General features: G+C 50.3%; 1 long non-coding RNA gene and 1 pseudogene across 1 annotated transcript; both read right to left on the bottom strand.

Annotated features, from left to right (window-relative positions):
- Positions 1-5,417: 5,417 nt before the first annotated feature.
- Positions 5,418-11,536, bottom strand: LOC120660509. Its single transcript, XR_005669632.1, has 2 exons — positions 11,230-11,536; positions 5,418-5,623 (listed from the first exon to the last, which is right to left on the bottom strand). It is a non-coding gene; the product is annotated as an uncharacterized LOC120660509 (long non-coding RNA).
- A 166-nt stretch (positions 11,537-11,702) lies between these two features.
- Positions 11,703-13,461, bottom strand: LOC120658838 (annotated as a pseudogene).
- Between the last annotated feature and the right edge of the window lie 5,860 nt (positions 13,462-19,321).

Here is a 19,321-nt window from a genome sequence, read left to right on the forward strand (position 1 = left end):
TGATTAGTTTCTCTGAATGTCAATTTGGGTTACAGATGCATGCATGCATAATAAGATCACAAAACGTGGTTAGAATCCATCAGCATCGTTCGACAGAAACTGTAACAACCATGTGAAAAATAACTGTAACTAGACCTGGTGGGGTCTCAGGAGGCCGTGGGGGATGAGGCTGTCGGCAAGTACATCAAGATGTATCATGGTCCTCTGCCTAAGAAGACAGCAGCGGCGCTAGCCGCTGTGACTCTGCCTAAGAAGGTCAGTTCATTTGTTGGTTCTCCAGGTTTGGACCCGACAAATTGGAACGCAACAGCCACGTTAATGGACTGGTTCCATGGGATGGCAGGCGACTCTGGCTCGACTATGGCAGCAGGATCACGATCACTTGCGATTTTGGTGACTTGGTTCATCTGGAAGGAACATAGTGCTCGTGTTTTCAACAACACGGAGAAGACAGTTGCAAGGTCAGTTGAGGAAATCAAGGATGAAGCAAGATTGTGGTGCCAAGCGGGTGCAAAACACCTAGCCGCTTTAGTTGTGAATCCAAGTAGCGAGTAATCTCTTTTGTTTTCTTTTTAGTTGGGAGCTTTCTGATGCTCCGCCTATTTAGAATCTTTCTAAGTAGGTCTTTCATGTAAAATGCTTTCTTCTTATTAATACATGCCGGAAACTGTTCGGGTCTTTCGAAAAAAAAAACTGTTGGTGCGTCGCTAATTTGGCACCGATCCGCCAAGTTACACAGTTGGTCTCGTTGTACCTTTGCTCACATGGTCGGAACACTGCGGCCGTGCCTTTTTCTGATGGATCCGACGTGTACTCGTTCTGTCTTCTTGCCATTATCTGTCATGGGGTGTGTTTAGATCTGTGAAAAACGGGTAGAAAAGGTCACATCGGTCACTGTAGCATACTGTAGCATTTTTTGTTTGTTTGTGGTAAATATTGTCCTACCATGACCTAACTAGGCTCAAAAGATTTGGCTCGCAATGTACATCAAAACTATGCAATTAGTTTTTTTATTTACCTACATTTAGTACTCCATGCATGAGTCATTTGCTATATTTAATATTTCGATGTGATTTCGATGTGATGGAAAATTTGAAAAGTTCGGGGGATCTAAACACACCCATGGTCCTTGAACTGCATACCATCAGGCTTTGTCCAGTTATTGTGAGCGCGCTTGGTGAAGCTTCGTCGTGTACGGTCACTGTAGCTAGCCCTGCGAATGGGTTGGAAACCAAACTAAACCCACAACAATCCATTCTCATTAGAGAAATTAATATTACCCACACCACTCTAAACCACCACCACTACAAATGAATCCAATCCAAACATTTCAGCTCATGAGCCAACCTATGGTTACAACCCAATAAAAATATGTTTCTCAAAAAAATTTATAGTGTAGATTTTGCCACACCATTTTGCACAGAGTAGCTGTCAGTTATATTGAGCCATCTCCAACAAATTTTGGTTAATTTCGATAAAATTTTATAGTGTGAACGCGATGTTTTATTTCTAGTGTCCGGCTCTTGATGTGGGACCCACGTGTAATTCTAGCCACGCTGCTTTCCACAGAGCAGCTCCTAGTTATACTGAATCATCTACAATAAATTTCAGTCAATTTCGATAAAATTTTATAGTGTGAACGCGATGTTTTATTTCTAGGGTCCGACTCTTGACGTGGGACTCACATATAATTCTAGCCACGCTGCTTTGCACAGTGTAGCTCCTAGTCATACTAAGTCATATACAACAAATTTCAGTCAATTTCGACAAAATTTTATAATGTGAACGCGATGTTTTATTTCTAGGGTCCGGCTCTTACAGGACCGATATTTATATATAGCTATACTGTTTTGCATAAATAATTTATTTCAGCTCACCTCAATCCACTCCAATCCATATTTACATAGAACCCATCCCACCCCACCCTATTAGCTAATACAACCTATTTGAATTCACCTAAACACAATTCATATCAAAACCCAATCCATTAAACCCATTTCAACCCAAATCTCGTTAGCAGGGCTAACGGTCCGTTCAGTTCTCGGACCACTAATTTGTTTGCATCTATCGAAACTTGAGTCATTGTCACGGTTGCTTCGTTCTATCCAAAAAAAAGAAAAGAAAGAAACACCATGCATTTGCGGAGAACTAGGTAGTGGAGTTCACCGAACCTGTAGCACCATTTCCAAATGTTTTTTCAGTCCGTTCAATCATATGTTCCTCTTTCTTAAGCAAAGGTCGAAAAGGAGTTAACTAGAGAAAGAGAGGCATTACAGTACCAGCTGACTAGTCTCAGCTGCACGTAACAACTGTGATCTGTGTGAAGAAAGCAAGTCACAACCAGAACGAAGCACTGATCGATAATCTGGGGTCCGGCCGGCAAACCTGGCTGCAATTATCAGAGCTGCCCTACGCCACGCCCTACCGCATATCAGAAATATCAGTGGCGCTAGAGAAAATTCCGATAAACATACGTACGCGCGTGCCCCCCAACGCCAGGTCCCTTTCATCACCCGACCACCAGTGGGATATTAAGCATAAGCCGATCGATCCTTTTAATCCGCGCGGCTGTTTGCTGATGTGATCCAAAGCTGGGCCTGGCCTGATGGCGAGGCGGCCCAGCTTTGCAGCACCATTGGCCGGTACCACGTCCAATGATCAGCAGGGCGATGACTGGATCGGAGGAGGATGGAATCTTGGATAACGCATGCCAACAGCGACGCATGCGCGCGCGCGCATTCTTACCGTTTGAGGGATAATGTTCTTGTGCGCGCGCTTTGTTTGGGGCCGATGCAACAAGCCGCGAAAGGGATCGGAGCCACCTCCACACTAGCTAGCTGCGGGCTCTCTGGCACTAGTGGAGATCGGCCGGAGGAGCACGCGCCATCCGATTGGTACCGGGGTAGCTAGCAGCTCGCAAAGAGGAATCCGTGTGGTATCTGTGTGAGCGCGTGGTGATGACAGATGATCGAGTTGGATTCCACGTCGGAGATGGGGAGGATGGCCATGCGTCGTCGTCCTTGCAATCATGTCGCCGTCCAGTGTCATCTCGGAATAGATGGGGGGTGGGTGCTGGAAAACAGTGATGTTTTTCCCTTTTCAGACCCACCCTCGCAAGAGGGCTAGGGGTGAATTCGATCGGGATTGGCTAGCGGCTTTGGTCATCTTCAGAGGTCTCGGTGTAGATCCAGTTGCTTCGTTTCTGTAACTGCTGAGGTCGCCCTGCTTCCAGTAGCTTAAGGCAGGTCTCCCCTTTCACTTGAAAGGCCGGCCTATTCAACGGCTCACCGCCACGTGCGGTACGTACGGTGTGGCAATTACTATCATCTTAGTCATCTGATGATGGTGGATCGGGCTCACTACTGTGAATTGCTTTTGGTTGGGGAAGTAGTGCATATATCCATCTTTTCAGCGAAATAATTTTATCCACTATCCAGAGTCACAAAATAAAAGTGGCACTTTTGGATTTATGCACCCCAGCGAGCGAGTCTAGTCATTCTTATTGCTCATCTCGTCCTCCATGGGTGCTTGTCAGACTAAATTGTGAGGCGACACATAATTCAAAGACCGGGCTATCTCTATAAAGTAAAGGTAAAATAGCCGATTTGAGCTCCCAACTTTTGGCTCAAGCTCAAATTCATCCCTCACCTATAAAATTGACCAATTTGATCCTCAAACTTTCTATTTGAGCTCAGTCGACGTCTCATCCCTAGCTCTATATAGTGTGCCATGTTGGCATGCATAGTCACAATAGGTGACGTAAAAGTGAGTCAATAGATTTAATGGAATATTTTACATCTGATTTTTCCTCATATTCAATTTTCAATGTCTCAGAATGTACGGATAAATAATAAAAAGTGTAACCTTTTTTCCACCTAACTTTGTATAGCCAAAGTTTGAATAAACCTCTAGACTCTAATTTTGCTGAGTTTACCACCTAACTATGTTATTTAGTTCATTTTACTATAGAATAAAATTTGCCTTTTTTCCATACACAAGTTAAAGTTTTACCAAACATCACAATGCCTATTAAAATATTATTATAATTTTTCATCATTACTTTTCATATAATTTTGAAATCCAATAATTAATTTATTATTAATATCTTAATATATCAAATTAATGATAAAAAGTTATGATGTATTTTTTCCGAACATGTGTAATGATTTGTACTGTCATCCTATACAATTTCAGCTTAAAATTCTACCTAAATAGAGAAATAAAAAATTTAAATTTTATTAAGGGTATTTAGAACAAGAGTATAGAGGGGTAAATTGAAGCAAATGATAGGAGAGTTATGTTAACTTTAGCTATGTATACGAGGAGAGTAATTTAATTTTTTTTTCTTTTTTTTTATGTTGAAGGCAGGTTGAATTGAGGTTATGGTCTTTCCATCGTCTCAGAAAACTAAAATATTTGTTGTATGCATGGTCGCATCATCGTAAATACTACGTGAAATGTACACTAGTGTCCGCTGGCGTGCAGGAAAATACACATTTTGTTTTCTCTTGGTAGAAACGTATCGAGCTAGGTTTAGAATCTCTTATGGGCTTATTTTGGTATAGTTTATTTTAACTCCAGCGTCAATTGTTTCACGCAAGCGAATCGAGATACCGTAACCTGAAATTATTTTATCAATTCGTGCTCAAATAACCTATGAAGCAAGATGAAGCTAATTACGCAGTACTCAAATGAAGTAGAAGCAAGATGAAACTAATTACGCAGTACTGCTTTGGCTTCACGCCTTCAATTCACCGGTAACACCGGCTTTGGCTTTCACCAGCAAAAAATACCAAACGGCCCCTTATAAAACTTAAAGAGTCTTAAGAGACTCAACGTGAGATGCTCGTCTCGTTTATACCGATATGCACGCTTCTAAGATCCTGTACTATGTTTAAATAAAGGACTTGGCTAACGTACGGCCGTAATTTAGGCCGGTCGTAAGGCCTGCCCTTTTTTTGGAAACTGGACCATGCAGCTTTTAGCCGCTTTCTTTTTTTGGAAAAAAATAACACTGCATCTTATGTCACGGGAGGCACCAGGACAAAAAAAAATATAGTATCCAGTATGCTGCTCAAAAACTTCATAAACATCATTCAATTCTATGACAAAATGCTAAAGCTAGATAAATAAATGCTAGACTGAAGATGAAAAAATTGCTTGTTGATTTAGCTTAAGCTGCTTACATGTAATTTAAAAAATGCTAAGACATGATACATAAATTGCTTAACTGGTTTTTTATCAAAAACAAATTGCTTAACTGGTTTAGCTTAAGCTACTATCTAAAAACATAGAAGTGCTTGGCTGATATGTTTAATTTGGATGTTGGTTTAGCATAAGTTGCATACATGAAAAATCCAAGAACCTATCAGTAGGACCACCTGATTTCTATAAATCAGAATGCAAAAATGCTAAAGTAAAACGAAATAAATTGCTTCATGATTCAGCGAAAGTTGCCAACAAAAATGAATCAGAAAGGGTCTCAAGCCTTATTTATACAAAAACAATTTTTACCCATCTAAACATTTATATAAAAATAAATCTTCAGGCCTCATTCTCTAGCACAAAAAAAAATACGGACCAGCACCATCATCGGATTTGTGTGAGCCTGATTTATGTGAGCCTGCTATGGCACCAAAACAAGGAATTGAATCAGTATAAATAACCAGCAAATTGTCTAAATTGATAAGCACAACTAACCAGCAAAACAATGAATTGAATCAGTATTAATAACCAGCAAAATCGTCTAAAATGATGAGCACAGCTAACCAGCAATACGAAGGAATTGAATCAGTATGAATAACCAGCAAATCCCCCAATTCAAACCTTGTGTGAGCCTATTCATGCCAATTTGTACAACTAACTAGCAAACCAGACACAAACAATGAACTAGAGAATTGGGAACCATATTATTGTCCATCTTTTTTGTGCTGTGTTATTGCCCATCTATAAAAAAATATTATTGCCTAATTCCTACATATAAATTGCCTAAATGCTTACCTGGTGTTGATATTTTTATTGTTACATATGGAAAAAGGAACCATATTATTGCCTATCTATAATAATATTGTTGCCTAATTCCTACCTATAAATGCTTATAAGTTCTAATAAAATGCTAGTTGATTTAGCACAAGTTGCATGCAATGCTTATGCACTAATAGCAAAAATCAGAAACTTTTTCTAAATTGTTTGGTTTGAACATTTTAAATGCTAGTCCGATAGCATAAAAATGCTTCTTGAAATTTATTAAAATGCTAATGATGAACATGCATGCATCCAGTTTGAGTATTGCAAGATAAAAACTATCTTCCATGTAGAAATGCAGTTCCACGGATATAATTTATGCCGTTTGACTGAACCATAGTTTCTCTGCATGCTTTATCTTGCACAATAAGTGTCGGTACCCCAGGACTGGGGTACCCCTTTTGCTGTGTCTAAGCAAAGGTCTTGTAGATATCCTTAGCTGCGCCCTGACAGTCGAGCAGCCGGACCCCTGTGGTCTGGAGCCCTACTCTCCCGGCAAATGGCCCCGGACCCGCTCCCAGCTCGGGGAGGGTCCGATGACGCCACGTGTCCAGAAAGGAGGTAGCCCTCCGCCAAAACCGCTGGGGCCCCGGACGCCAGCCGAGTCCCGGACCCCCATATACTATCCGGACCCCTCAGCGGGTGGAACCGACACCCCGCCTGGGTCCGGAGCCGCCACGTGTCCACAGGTCCGGGCACGCGCGCGGTACCGCTTGGCTTCCACTGGAAGACTCGCCTGCCTACCGCATTCAATGCAGTAGACGGAAGTGCGGTTTGCCACGGCAGAGCCCAAGGCGGCTTTTGCCAGGTTGCACTGTTGGCCGCGTGTTACCAAGACACACAGTACAGTCGCCGGCACCGTCCACGCCGCGTATGTCAGTCTACTACGCCAGTTGGACACGACGACTCGGCTTCGCCCGTCATGACGCCTACATGGTAGACCCAGCAGTCTACGCCGCAAGCTACATAGCCCCAACGGGCGCCTCGCTGATGGGACAAATAAGGACTCCCCTCGGTCAGAGGGTCTACAGGGCGATGAAGTGTATCCGGCAAGGGATTCTACATCACTGTAGCACCATTAGTGACTATTTAGTATAGTATACATTCTTGTTGGGCCTACCTGTCGGGGTCCAATGCATGTGTACGCGTCCCCCTTGCTCTATAAAAGGGAGACGCCCGTTAGAGAAAGACTGAGGTCCAAGAGGGGACTGGGAAGCAGAGGATAGACTCATCCACCGACACAATAGCAATACAACTCTTAGTGGACGTAGGGTATTACGCTCCGGGGGCCCGAACCACTCTAAGTTGCCGTGTGTTCTTGTGTTCTTGCTCATAAGTAGATCTGAGATATCGCTTGCACTCCCCGAGTAACCAACCTCTGGGGTTAGGCGGGTGCGCTACGCCACCCGGCTGTGGCCCTCCTCCTAAGAGCCACGAAATCTGGCGCCGTCTGTGGGGAGACGCGCAAGCGTCGGTCAGATCTCCGCTCACTTCCTCGTCTCCGGGGTTGAGCTCATCCTCTGCAACAACGATGAAGAAGATGAAGAGGGGCACGGCACCACCTGCGCCGCATGCCCCGATACCGAAGCGACAGTATCCTCGGCGCGGTGGCGCACGGCAGCGGCGCCTGCTGTGCGTCGCCACCACGACACCTCAGAGCCGGCACGGAGGGGCGCAGGGGGGACGCCTGCCGTACGTCGCCCTGCATCATCCTAGAGTCGGTTCAAGGTTTCCTCTCAAGCAACCACCCGGGGTCCCCTGTGGCGGCACGGCGTCGGCTCGAGGTTTCCTCTCAAAATGGAGCTTGGAGCCGGAAGGACGTCTGTCGCCTTCTCCCTCGCCTGGCACAGGCCTCTCTTGGCGCTGCTGCAGACAGGCGTCGACCCCCGCCACAGGGCGCGGGGGCCCTGTGCCAGCCCCAAGGCAAAGCCGGCGAACGACCGCCCTTCTCCACGCTCCGTGCTCGTCCAAACGAGCACCCAACCTTCCGATGCGCCAGGACATCAAGCTGGCTTCAGCGCATCGAGGGCAGCCTTTCGGGCTGGCTTTCACCGGCAGCTGGTAGTAGCAGGGCCACTCCCATTCAAAGCCAAAGAATTTGTTCTCATGCAAACTAAGCATGAAACAGTTCTTGGGCGAAGGAGGGCCCTGCAAGCTCCCGAGGTGATGCTGGATGATGTTGTACGAGCGCGTCCAGGATGCCTCCGACGGCCGAGAAGAACCTCCAAGGTGGCAGCTCCACTCCGACCAGGAACGTGCATACCTCACGAAGTGACGGCTGTAGGTTACCACTAGATAGGATTGAGTTAGTTTCTCCTTTGTAATAATATGGTGCCTACGTGTGGTCCAGAGCGGTAAAGGTCCGCCCTTGTAAACCCGACCTCTGGCTTCATCGCACAAACAGGCGACACCAGCAAGTGGTCCAGAGCGGTAGAGGTCCGTCCTCGTAATCCCGACCTTTGATGTACACCACGAATCAAGTAATGAAGGAGATTTGTTTTCTCAGTCCTATCTTCACATTAACCTAATAGCATATGTCCAGTCAGCTTGCATGTTTCTTCCTCCCGTACGGAGTCTTTTCTTTTGTTGCTAATGATCCCAATTGAGTGACTGGCTTGTGGTCAGGTGGGGACACCCCTTCTAGCTGGAAGGCAGTTCGGACCCCTAGGGACCTTCTCTGGAGAAGTGGTGCCGTATCCTGGGATAGAGAAGCTCCGCGTAGCTTAGCCTGGTAATGTACCCTAAGCCTACGTACTTCACTACTCTGTTACGAGTCCCCTAGTATCCGAGATTGCTGCCCCTAGAGGTCCCGGGCTCCTTTCTAATATAAGGCCTGGTCTCCTACACATTGCTACAAGGTCCGGTTGCGTGATCCATGGGATCGTCAGCAACAGCTCAAGTCCACTCCGGTGGCCCGCTCCGGCGGAGACCGCTCGCCACGGTCGACTCAAGTCCACTCCGGTGGCCCGCTCCGGCAGACACCGCTCGCCACGGTCGACTCAAGTCCACTCCGGTGGCCCGCTCCGGCAGAGACCGCTCGCCACGGTCGACTCAAGTCCACTCCGGTGGCCCGCTCCGGCGGAGACCGCTCGCCAGGGTCGACTCAAGTCCACTCCGGTGGCCCGCTCCGGTGGAGACCGCTCGCCACGGTCGACTCAAGTCCACTCCGGTGGCCCGCTCCGGTGGAGACCGCTCGCCACGGTCGACTCAAGTCCACTCCGGTGGCCCGCTCCGGTGGAGACCGCTCGCCACGGTCGACTCAAGTCCACTCCGGTGGCCTGCTCCGGCGAAGACTGCTCGCCACGGTCGTCAAGAGCCAGGTCCGGGGAAGTGATTCTTGCTCCCTGAGCGGTCCGAGGTCCGTGTAGCCGCTTGGCTTGGTTCTGTACCCCAAGCCTACACCTTCGCCGCCCTACGGAGAGCACTCTAGTACCTGAGCCTGACAACGGGTGATCCGGTCTCCAAGGGGGCCGGAGCACCCGCTCTCGACGAAGAGCACGCCGACACAGCCAAAGCTGTGTGAAAACACATCATAATGGTGGCCCCACCTGCGGGTTCGTACCTCTCCCGAGGTGGGCCCGGGGGCCACTGTCGGTACCCCAGGACTGGGGTACCCCTTTTGCTGTGTCTAAGCAAAGGTCTTAGATATCCTTAGCTGCGCCCTAACGGCCGAGCAGCCGAACCCCTGTGGTCCGGAGCCCTACTCTCCCGGCAAATGGCCCTGGACCCGCTCGGGGAGGGTCCGATGACGCCACGTGTCCAGAAAGGAGGTAGCCCTCCACCGAAACCGTTGGGGGCCCCGGACCCCAGCCGAGTCCCGGACCCCCATATACTATCCGGACCCCTCAGCGGGTAGAACCGACACCCCGCCTGGGTCCGGAGCCGCCACGTGTCCACAGGTCCGGGCACGCGCGCGGTACCGCTTGGCTTCCACTGGAAGACTCGCCTGCCTACCGCATTCAATGCGGTAGACGGAAGTGCGGCTTGCCATAGCAGAGCCCGAGGTGGCTTTTACCAGGTTGCACTGTTGGCCGCGTGTTACCAAGACACACAGTACAGTCGCCGGCACCGTCCACGCCGCGTATGTCAGTCTACTACGCCAGTTGGACACGACGGCTCGGCTTCGCCCGTCATGACGCCTACACGGTAGACCCAGTAGTCTACGCCGCAAGCTACATTGCCCCAACGGGCGCCTCGCTGATGGGACAAATAAGGACTCCCCTCGGTCAGAGGGTCTACAGGACGATGAAGTGTATCCGGCAAGGGATTCTCCATCACTGTAGCACCATTAGTGACTATTTAGTATAGTATACTTCCTTGTTAGGCCTACTTGTCGGGGTCCAACGCCTGTGTACGCGTCCCCCTTGCTCTATAAAAGGGAGACGCCCGTTAGAGAAAGACTGAGGTCCAAGAGGTGACTGGGAAGCAGAGGATAGACTCATCCACAGACACAAGAGCAATACAACTCTCAGTGGACGTAGGGTATTACGCTCCGGCGGCCCGGACCACTCTAAGTCGTCGTGTGTTCTTGTGTTCTTGCTCATAAATAGATCTGAGATATCGCTTGCACTCCCCGAGTAACCACCCTTTGGGTTAGGCGGGTGCGCTACGCCACCCGGCTGTGGCCCTCCTCCTAAGAGCCACGAAAATAAGATAGCGCCAAAAAAAAGATTGTCTTTCTGAACTTTTAGCAAGAAGTAGCAGATAAAAGACTTGCTTGAAAATGGTTGCATGAAGCAGGTACCTTTGAAATGTTGTGCCCTCAAAAGAATAGCTGGAAACAGAATAGTAGATGCTTGATTCTGGCCATCAAATGTCTCCAAGATATTATTGTCTGACCTATTTCGCAGGCACCCTGGCCTTGCGACCGCCTGGAGGCTAAATCCAAAGCGGCTACCTAGCAAGCTAACAGGATTCACATACACTTGGGAGTCGCACATAACCTCAGTACCGAATCTCCTCAGCAGCCTAATCAACCAAGGAGAAAAAAAATCCACGACTGCCACTAAATCCCTCCTCTCCATGAAGGAAGCAGGTCAGGGGAATCCAGCGTTTCCCGAGCTGAGGGGGGAGGGTAGAAAATTTGAGCAACCAGCAGTACAATTCCTCGATTCCGCAACGAATCGAGCAGTAGAATCGAGGAATCAGACGCGAATTGAAGGATCTATGGTTGGAGGTGTGGGGGGAGAAAAGCGAGGAACCCACCTGGAGCGGGAGGGAGGGGCGACGGGTGGGGGAGTGGCGGCGGGGGAGGGCCGGCAACCCCATGTCGAGCCGCTTGGCCGCACTCTGTGAAGCCCGCCCCATGCTAGTCCACTGCGCCTGCTCCTGCGCCGTGCCACACGAGCTGAGTTGCTCTGCCCGTGCAGGGAAGACGGCCGCAGGGGTGGGGGAGGGGAGGCCGTGGTGGAGGACGGGATAGGATGGGGAGGGGGATTCGGCGGCGGGAGAGGAGGGAATGGGAGGGGCGAGGATGGGAGGTGTGTCGGGAGGGAGGAGATATTGAGAGGAAGGCGACCAGCAGCGGAGAGATAAGACTTGGTGTGGTGGGACCCACTTATGAGCGCGGGTGCAGAAGCCATGTAGGTGCCTGGTGTATCCCTGGAAGAAACTGAAAACTATGCAGAAAAATAAAGCAACTCATGAATAATATAATTATTAGAACATACCGGTACGGTTCCTCAAACATGCATCTATTTGATGCAAACGAAGACAGCTGATTAACAAGTCAAACCCTTCTCTAATTAAGTAATTATCCTAAACCAACCTGGCTAATTACTATTTGCCTTGCTAATTAATCTCAGTTCCCCTTCGGGAACGACCGACACGCAGACGTCAAGAGCTCCCGCAGGCGCCAACGGTGCCACCCAGCTTCCTCGGCCTTCCACCGCACCAGCGCCGCGCCGACCCGCCGCCGAACGCCGCGGCCTCTTCTCCCCCGCCGCCGGCGCCGCCAGATGCTTCCTCCCTCGGACTGCCTGGACGACCCTCAGCAGCAGCATTATGCCCTCCACGTTGAGGCTCCACCACCCGACTAGGCCGCCGCCGGACCCGAGGCGTGCGTCGCGGCGGGGCGCGGCCCGGTTCGTCTCGATGGCGTCGAGAAGGTCGGACACGACCGACTTGCTCGGCAGCGCCGCGGCCGCGGCGCGCGCGCTGGCATTGGCGCCCCCGCCGCCGCCCACGGCGATGGTCAGGTGGCGGGCGGGCTGGAGCACCCCGGCGAGGAGGGAGCGTGTGAGCAGCTTGACGACCGCGGACGTGCGGACGGCGCGCTCCATCTGCCTGGCGCGGTCGGCCGGCGCGTCGGCGGCGGCGTGTCCGGGCGGCGACGCGTGCCTCTTGATGCGCTGTATCCGGGCGTGGGCACGGGCCCACGGGTTCTGGTCGACCTCGCCAGCTTCATCGTCGTCGCCACCTGGACGGAACACCGAGCGCGCACCTAGATTTGTCAGCAGATGATGCTTTCATGGCACGATGCGGAGGTGGTGGATACGCATTCTCGGTCGACCGTACCGTCTGGCCTGGTGAGGTCGTGGTAGGAGCAGAAGCGCGAGAAGATCTCCGCCATGGTGGCGCACTTGCGGTCCGCGGCGACGGCGTTGGGCGGCACGACGACGGCGTAGAAGAAGCCGGGGAGCTCGAAGACGAAGGCGCGCGCGTCGACCCGCGCCACGAGCGCGTCGCGCGCGAGCATCCACTGGTGGTCGGCGACGGTGCAGGAGGCCATGGACACCGGGTGGCCCTCGACGCGGAGCATGCGCAGGGACAGGGGGCCCGACCGGAACAGCTGCGCGGCCTCGAAGCGGTCGCCGCAGAGCACGAAGAGGCTGACCGCCGCCGCCGCCGCGCCGCCGTCGACGGACAGCAGCTCCGTGTCCATGCCCGTCCGGTACTCCCGCGTCCGCCCCACCCGCAGCGCCGGCCGGCTCGCCGCCGCCGCCGCCGCGCCTCCTCCTCCTCCGCCCTCACGAGACGCCATCTCCGGGGTTGGCAATGCTGCTCGAAGCAGGGAACATGCAGACCACACGTTAGAACATGCACACGTCTCGACTAAATAACAAACTAGAGCAGGCATCGCCTGCTCTCAACGAAGTGGTGCCATGCACGCACGACCAGCTCCGCACGTCGAGTAATCCGACGAGCTCTCGTCGCCTAAGATATTTTCTCAGATATTTCGCGCCATGGCATCATCAGCTAGCAGGCACGCACGCCTCGACCACGTCTCGATCGGGCAGGTAGTTGCACGTACAGTTGATGATTTAACAAGGATTGTACGCGATTGTTTTGGCAGACGCAGTGGTGGTGCACTGCTCTAGTGCTTACCCACGATCGAGAAGCTCTTCTTCGAGGCAGCAGCACGCTAGCTTAGCTGTGTTCGTCCTCGCTAGCTGAGACTCAGAGAGAGAGAGAGAGAGAGAGAGAGAGAGAGAGAGAGAGAGAGAGAGAGAGAGAGAGAAGAAGAAGAAGAAGAAGAGGGGAGATCGGTGGGGGAGTACGAGGGAGAAGGCGCGGTCGCGGCCACTCTTAAATAAGACCTGGTGAGACCTGCGGCGATGTCACGCTGGCGCTCTGTTTCAGTCCTCGAGAGAGAGGAGAGCGCGCGCGCATGGCCTGCGAAACCGAGGGCAGGGCGGAGGGCCGCGCGCGCGTGCGTACGTGGGAGGCGGGGCCATGCAGGGGCGCATGCACGCGCCACGCACGCCGCGGGGGACACCTCGCACGCGCCCGGCGCCCGCGGCCGCCACATCGTCCGGGCCCCCGGGCCCGCGCCGCAACACGTGGCCCCCACGCGCGCGACGTGGCGGCCGCCCCGGCCACGCGCCCGGCTGCGCTGGCCCCCTCGCCTGCCGCGTCGCACCCTGCCACGGCCGCTTCGGGGAGTTCGCATGCGGGCACGCAGCGCTGCACCGGCCGCCCGCCCCCGCGCTTTACAACTTGCACCGGCGCTTCGGGTCGTGCGTGTGTGAGCTGCATGGGGGCGTGCTCGCTCGTACATCGTGCAGCTAGCTCCATGCTTGGTGGAGTAGCTAGGTTCCAAAGCCAACGATAATCCAGCGGTTTTACGTTAAGTTTCGCGGTGCACTAGCTAGCTTTTAAATATGCGCTTACGTGTATATATAGCACTCAAGAAGTGAAGAAAACTTGGTACAGACGGCAATGCATGCAATGCAACAGAGCCAGCGTACGCAGCCTAGTCGTCGCCTAACTTGGGCAATGTCGTTTTCATCACCTGCATGGCCATATAAAGGCATTTTTAGATGATAGTGACGGCTAGCTAGCACTATGTCTCTATATATACATGTCTACGTAGAGAACGTGTCTCTAAATGTGGGACCGGTGTTGATGATGTCAAGAAACGAATTAACACATGCATGCATGCATGGTCACGAGCACAACAACTCACCAAGCTACTCGAATAATATAATATGCACCAGCAGCAGGGCTAAGTAAAGCCCGTCTCAGATGATAATGAGCCTCGTCGACGCTCACGGATCATAATTTTGGTAGTTCCCAGAGGCAGACGGCACACACATAGCAAGCGTGGAGCACCTCAGGTAAGTGTCCGTGATTAGCAGATCATGCCACTACTGCCTCCGATGCAGCTGCGGCATCAGCTGGCAGTCAACAAATTAAAGGTGCATTCCTAAAAAACAAATTAAAGGTACAGCTTATTATCAAAACAAACAAACAAACAAACAAACAAACACAAGCTATACAGCACCTTGCAGCCAAATGGACGACTTAGTTAATTTGTTGTGCAGTTGCATCCAGCATATTCAAGGCAACTCTACCAATGTGATTTGCGTTTTTCTCATAAGTAATTTAGAAGCTATTATTAGTTGTCAAAGTTCTAAAGGTTTGATGGGATCCTTGTCTTTTTTTTTCTTTTTTTTGATGAGGAAGGCCACCGCAGGGGCCTCCCCGTGCCAACGCAGGGGCTCCAACCCTGATCACCGGTCTGGGATCCTTGTCTTAAATAACATAACAGAGTAAAATGCACCATCGGCCGCGAGCGGCCGAGCGGGAGCCGCCGCAGCGTGCTCCGCCACGGGCAGAGGGAACCGCCGCTCCAACCCCGCGAGGCGAGCGGGAGCCGGCCTAGATGTAGCACTGCCATGACCAGCCCTGCAAGTAGTAGCGCCGCCGCCATCTGGTCTTGTATGAGTATGGCTAGAGAGAAGGCAGAGGAAGGAGGGAGGTGGATCTGACATGTGGAGCCCACATGTCAGGTCCATGTCAACATTCAGTCAACTTGACACGCCGACGATTTAACAAGGATAATGGTGATTTGCACCTCACGTAAATGCATTTTACTCAATTAACAAGTTTGGGAATCCATATATACATTTTGGAAGTTTGGAGACCGAGATGACAGCCACTGCCAAGTTCAGGGGGCCGGTGATGCATTTTACTCTAAATGACAAGTATTGTGAAACTGGAAGGGAATATAATACTTAGAGTAGTGAGCAAAAGAAATTAGATAAGATGGTCATGGCGCTTTTCATCTTTATACTATATATTGGAATTTTTGGAAGGATGATTCATTCATTATTTGTTGTGAGATTGGCATAAACTTACTGGGCAAAGGGTTAGGAAGAAAGAAATGCATATACAGAGTTGAATAATATGTAGCTCTAGGACGACCTTTGCACTTAGAAAAGAGTTGACAATGCAAATATTTGCAACCAGCTGATAGCAAATAGCCGACATCTTTTACCTAGAAATTGAGCATAATTTCCCGAAGAACGTAGCATAGTTCGCATTATACAATAATACAATAATATACATTATTGGACCTTCTTTCAGCAGCGACACCAAACCTTCCTGATCTGAAACCGTGGATCAAGAAATCGCCGCCGGAGAAGAACCCCTCTACTGATGCGGCCTCGCTCGTTACCCGGACATATTCACCTAAGACTTTGTCAATTATTCATAGCATTTGGAATTTGAAATACTCCTATACTCATTGTGTTCTAAATTCCAAATTCCAAATTATTTTGATATTTTTACATAAAAAATTATATATATCTAGATATAATATATATACTAGATTCCCTATTTAACACCCAGGGTGCTGAATAAGTTATTTAACACGCTGACCCATCCGCGTCATCGAAACACACGCACGGACCCAAGCCCATCTAGCATCCATCCCGCAACCGGAAAATTAAGAGGTTCAAACCGGAAAATAGGTCCACGTGACCGGAAAATTAAGCTTAGTCATGGCCATTCATCCCGTAACCGGAAAATTAACAGGTTCAAACCGGAAATTGGTCTACGTGACCGGAAAATTAAGCTTAGTCATGGCCACCATCCAGCAACAGGAAAATTAAGAGGTCCTAATCGAAAAATTAAAAGGTTCGAATCAAAAATTTATTATCACTGCCACACCTACAATGCAGCGGATATTATCAAATCACAACTCCACAAAAATTGTGCATGTTCACTTGGTGATATTTTGCCGATCTCATCTGCACACAAAACACTCCCCTCCACAGGTTCCCCTCCACATTTTCCTATATAATGACTACATCTTGCTTCCACTTTTGACACATCCACACATCTCATTCACTTTTGGCAATCACACATGGGCGATCCCACTGGGACATCACTTGGGTTCCCAATGCAAGAAGATGGCAATGAGGTGGTTTTTGGTGTCAAAGAGAAAGAGATCCGGCAGAGAATCCTATTTAACAAGGCAATGAAGCTTCTAAAGTCGGCGGCCACGTCCAAAGAAACCTACGAGAAATCAACAAAGGCATTACAAGACATCAACAGGAACCTTGACAAATAATCTTTCGGTTCCACCTTATTTTGTATTCATGTTGCAAAAAAATCTCCATTCTTCTACCCATGTTATCAATTTAACTAACTTATCTAGCCTTAGCGTGATCTCGCATCCAACCGTGCATGAGATATTCATAATTTTCTTGTTAGAAATTTGATTTTCCGATCACAGCTGATACTCTTTCCCAGACAAATGGATTTCTTATATAGTCCAACGTGCTTGATATATTCATAATTTTCTAGTTACAAATTTTGATTTTTCGGTTACAATAACACGTTTCCTGTTTTAGAATCTTTGTATTCATGTTTCAGCATGGGAACAAAAACAATTTTTCGGTTTCAGGAATACTTTTTCCTGTTTCGGAAATACCTTTTCTGGTTTGGGTTTTCTATCAAGCGTGATTTTCCAGTTGAAATAACAATTTTCCGGTTTAGGAATACCTTTTTCCGATTTGTGTTTTCTATCAAGCGTGATTTTCTGGTTGAAATAACAATTTTTCGGTTTAGAAATACTTTTTTCCGGTTTCAGTTTTCTATCAAGCCTGAATTTTCAGTTGAAATAACAATTTTCCGGTTTCGGAAATACTTTTTCCGCTTTCGGTCTGTTCCTACCTCGCTGGACGTGGGGGGTGGGGGGGGGCTGAATACTAATTCAGCACCCTGCGCGCTAAATAGCGCCCCCCATATATATACTTAGTATATAAAAATGTCAAAACGATAATTTGGAAAGGAGGGAGTATGAGGTATGTATGCTCATGGAGGATCGGACTTGTCTACTCTTAGTCCAGCTTTGACTCGCATTGCCGGTTTACTCTAGCATGCATTCTGCATTCTCCTCCAAAGTCCAAACTAGAAGCGAAATCTGCAGTCAGCTACGTCGTCTACGTACGTGTAGCTAGCCTGCCTGCTGCCTGCTGTTTCCTCGAAAGCGATCGCAAAGCAAGCCGGCCGGGTCTTATATTCTTGACCTGGTCCGTGGCACCTTCCAAATGGTATATTCCTCTTTACTCCTCGCCCCTCGGCTGCAGAAAACCAAGGATCCATCCGGGCATGGAGGTGGCCTGCTGCGCCCAGATCCCGGCCGAACATAGATTCGACGTGCTAGCAGCGGCTTGTCGGCGCCCTCCTACTAACACTGGCACACCCTCCGGCTGCTCGTGAGTCCTCCGCCCCCCGACCGCCGCTGCATTTGACCCATGCCCTGCAGCCTGTGCTAGTGCGCGCTAGGTGCCCACGGGCGTACGTGACGCGGCCGGTGACGTCGCGCGCGCGAACGGCCGGCACCCCCGCCTCGACGCGCGCACGTAGCGGCAGGGCCGCAGGGGGCGTCATCACCGTCAGCCCCGGCCGGCCGCGGCCGCCTTGGGCTCGCGCGCGCGATCGCGGCGGCGGCCGCTCCGGCCTGCCTGCCGCGGTGCCGCCCCATGCCAGGCCTGCCAGCAGCGCCCAGCGCACACGCGTACGTGGGGCGCGCGGCCGCGCGACACGCGCGGCGGCCGTGCGGGACGCGTGTCGAGGCGCCGGCGCGCCGTGTCGCGCGCGGGGGGCGCGGCGCGGGGCGACGGCTCTCCGGGCCGGCGGAGGGGCGCGCGTGGTCCGAGTCTGACTCGAGACCACCTCGGAACTCAACGAAACGGCTGCGCGGTTGGGCTTCACGGGGATGGATGCCATCACCGGTGCGGCGGTGCCGCCGCATGGCGGCATGGAGGCGGCCGGGACCACGGCGGGACACCGGGACAGGGACCCATCAACCGTCAAACAGCGAACTTGGTCAAAGATATTTCCCCAGGGGCCCACCTGTCAGCGACTGATCTCTGGACTCGGCTGGCTGGCAAGTGGCCCTTGAAGGGAGAGCCTGAAGGCTGACATACGTATATGACCTTTCCGTGCGTCACTCAGCTGTCCAGCATTGTAGCTACTGGTCCCCACATGTCAGTGAGCCTAGGAGTTCCGCGCCCCCAGTTTGCGTTCGTCTCGTCATGTTTGAGCTCGGGGCTCGGACCCGGTTTCTGCCATGGTTGGAGCAGCACCAGCACAGAGTGGACTGCTTTATCAGTTTTTATTTCTTGAGTAAAAGTTTATCAGTTCTTGCCGATCAAGCTAAAAACTCGACCATAAGGATATAACGGTTCCATCATTTTTGTTTAAGAGGAAATGATTTCAACTTCCCAACCAGAAAATCCGCCGTTTTGCTGATCAAGCTTAAGGAGTCTTTTTTGGATTTTTAAGTTTAATGAGTCTTGACATGAAAATCTTATATCAACTGGTATTACATTTTATTTATTTTATTTATCCCAAATTATTAGTCGTCTGGTTTTTAGATGCATATTTTTTACTATGCATCTAGATATATATTATGTCGAGATGTAGAACAAAATCTATGTATCTAGAGAAATCAAAACGACTGATAATTTGGAATGGAGGGAGTAGAAAATAAGCGTCATCTTAAACAAATTATTTTTTTCTATAAAAACAAGAGAGATAGGACAAATACATTGCTTTTTTA

The sequence above is a fragment of the Panicum virgatum genome, chromosome 2N (assembly GCF_016808335.1).
Source record: "Panicum virgatum strain AP13 chromosome 2N, P.virgatum_v5, whole genome shotgun sequence".
NCBI classification, from domain to species: domain Eukaryota; kingdom Viridiplantae; phylum Streptophyta; class Magnoliopsida; order Poales; family Poaceae; genus Panicum; species Panicum virgatum.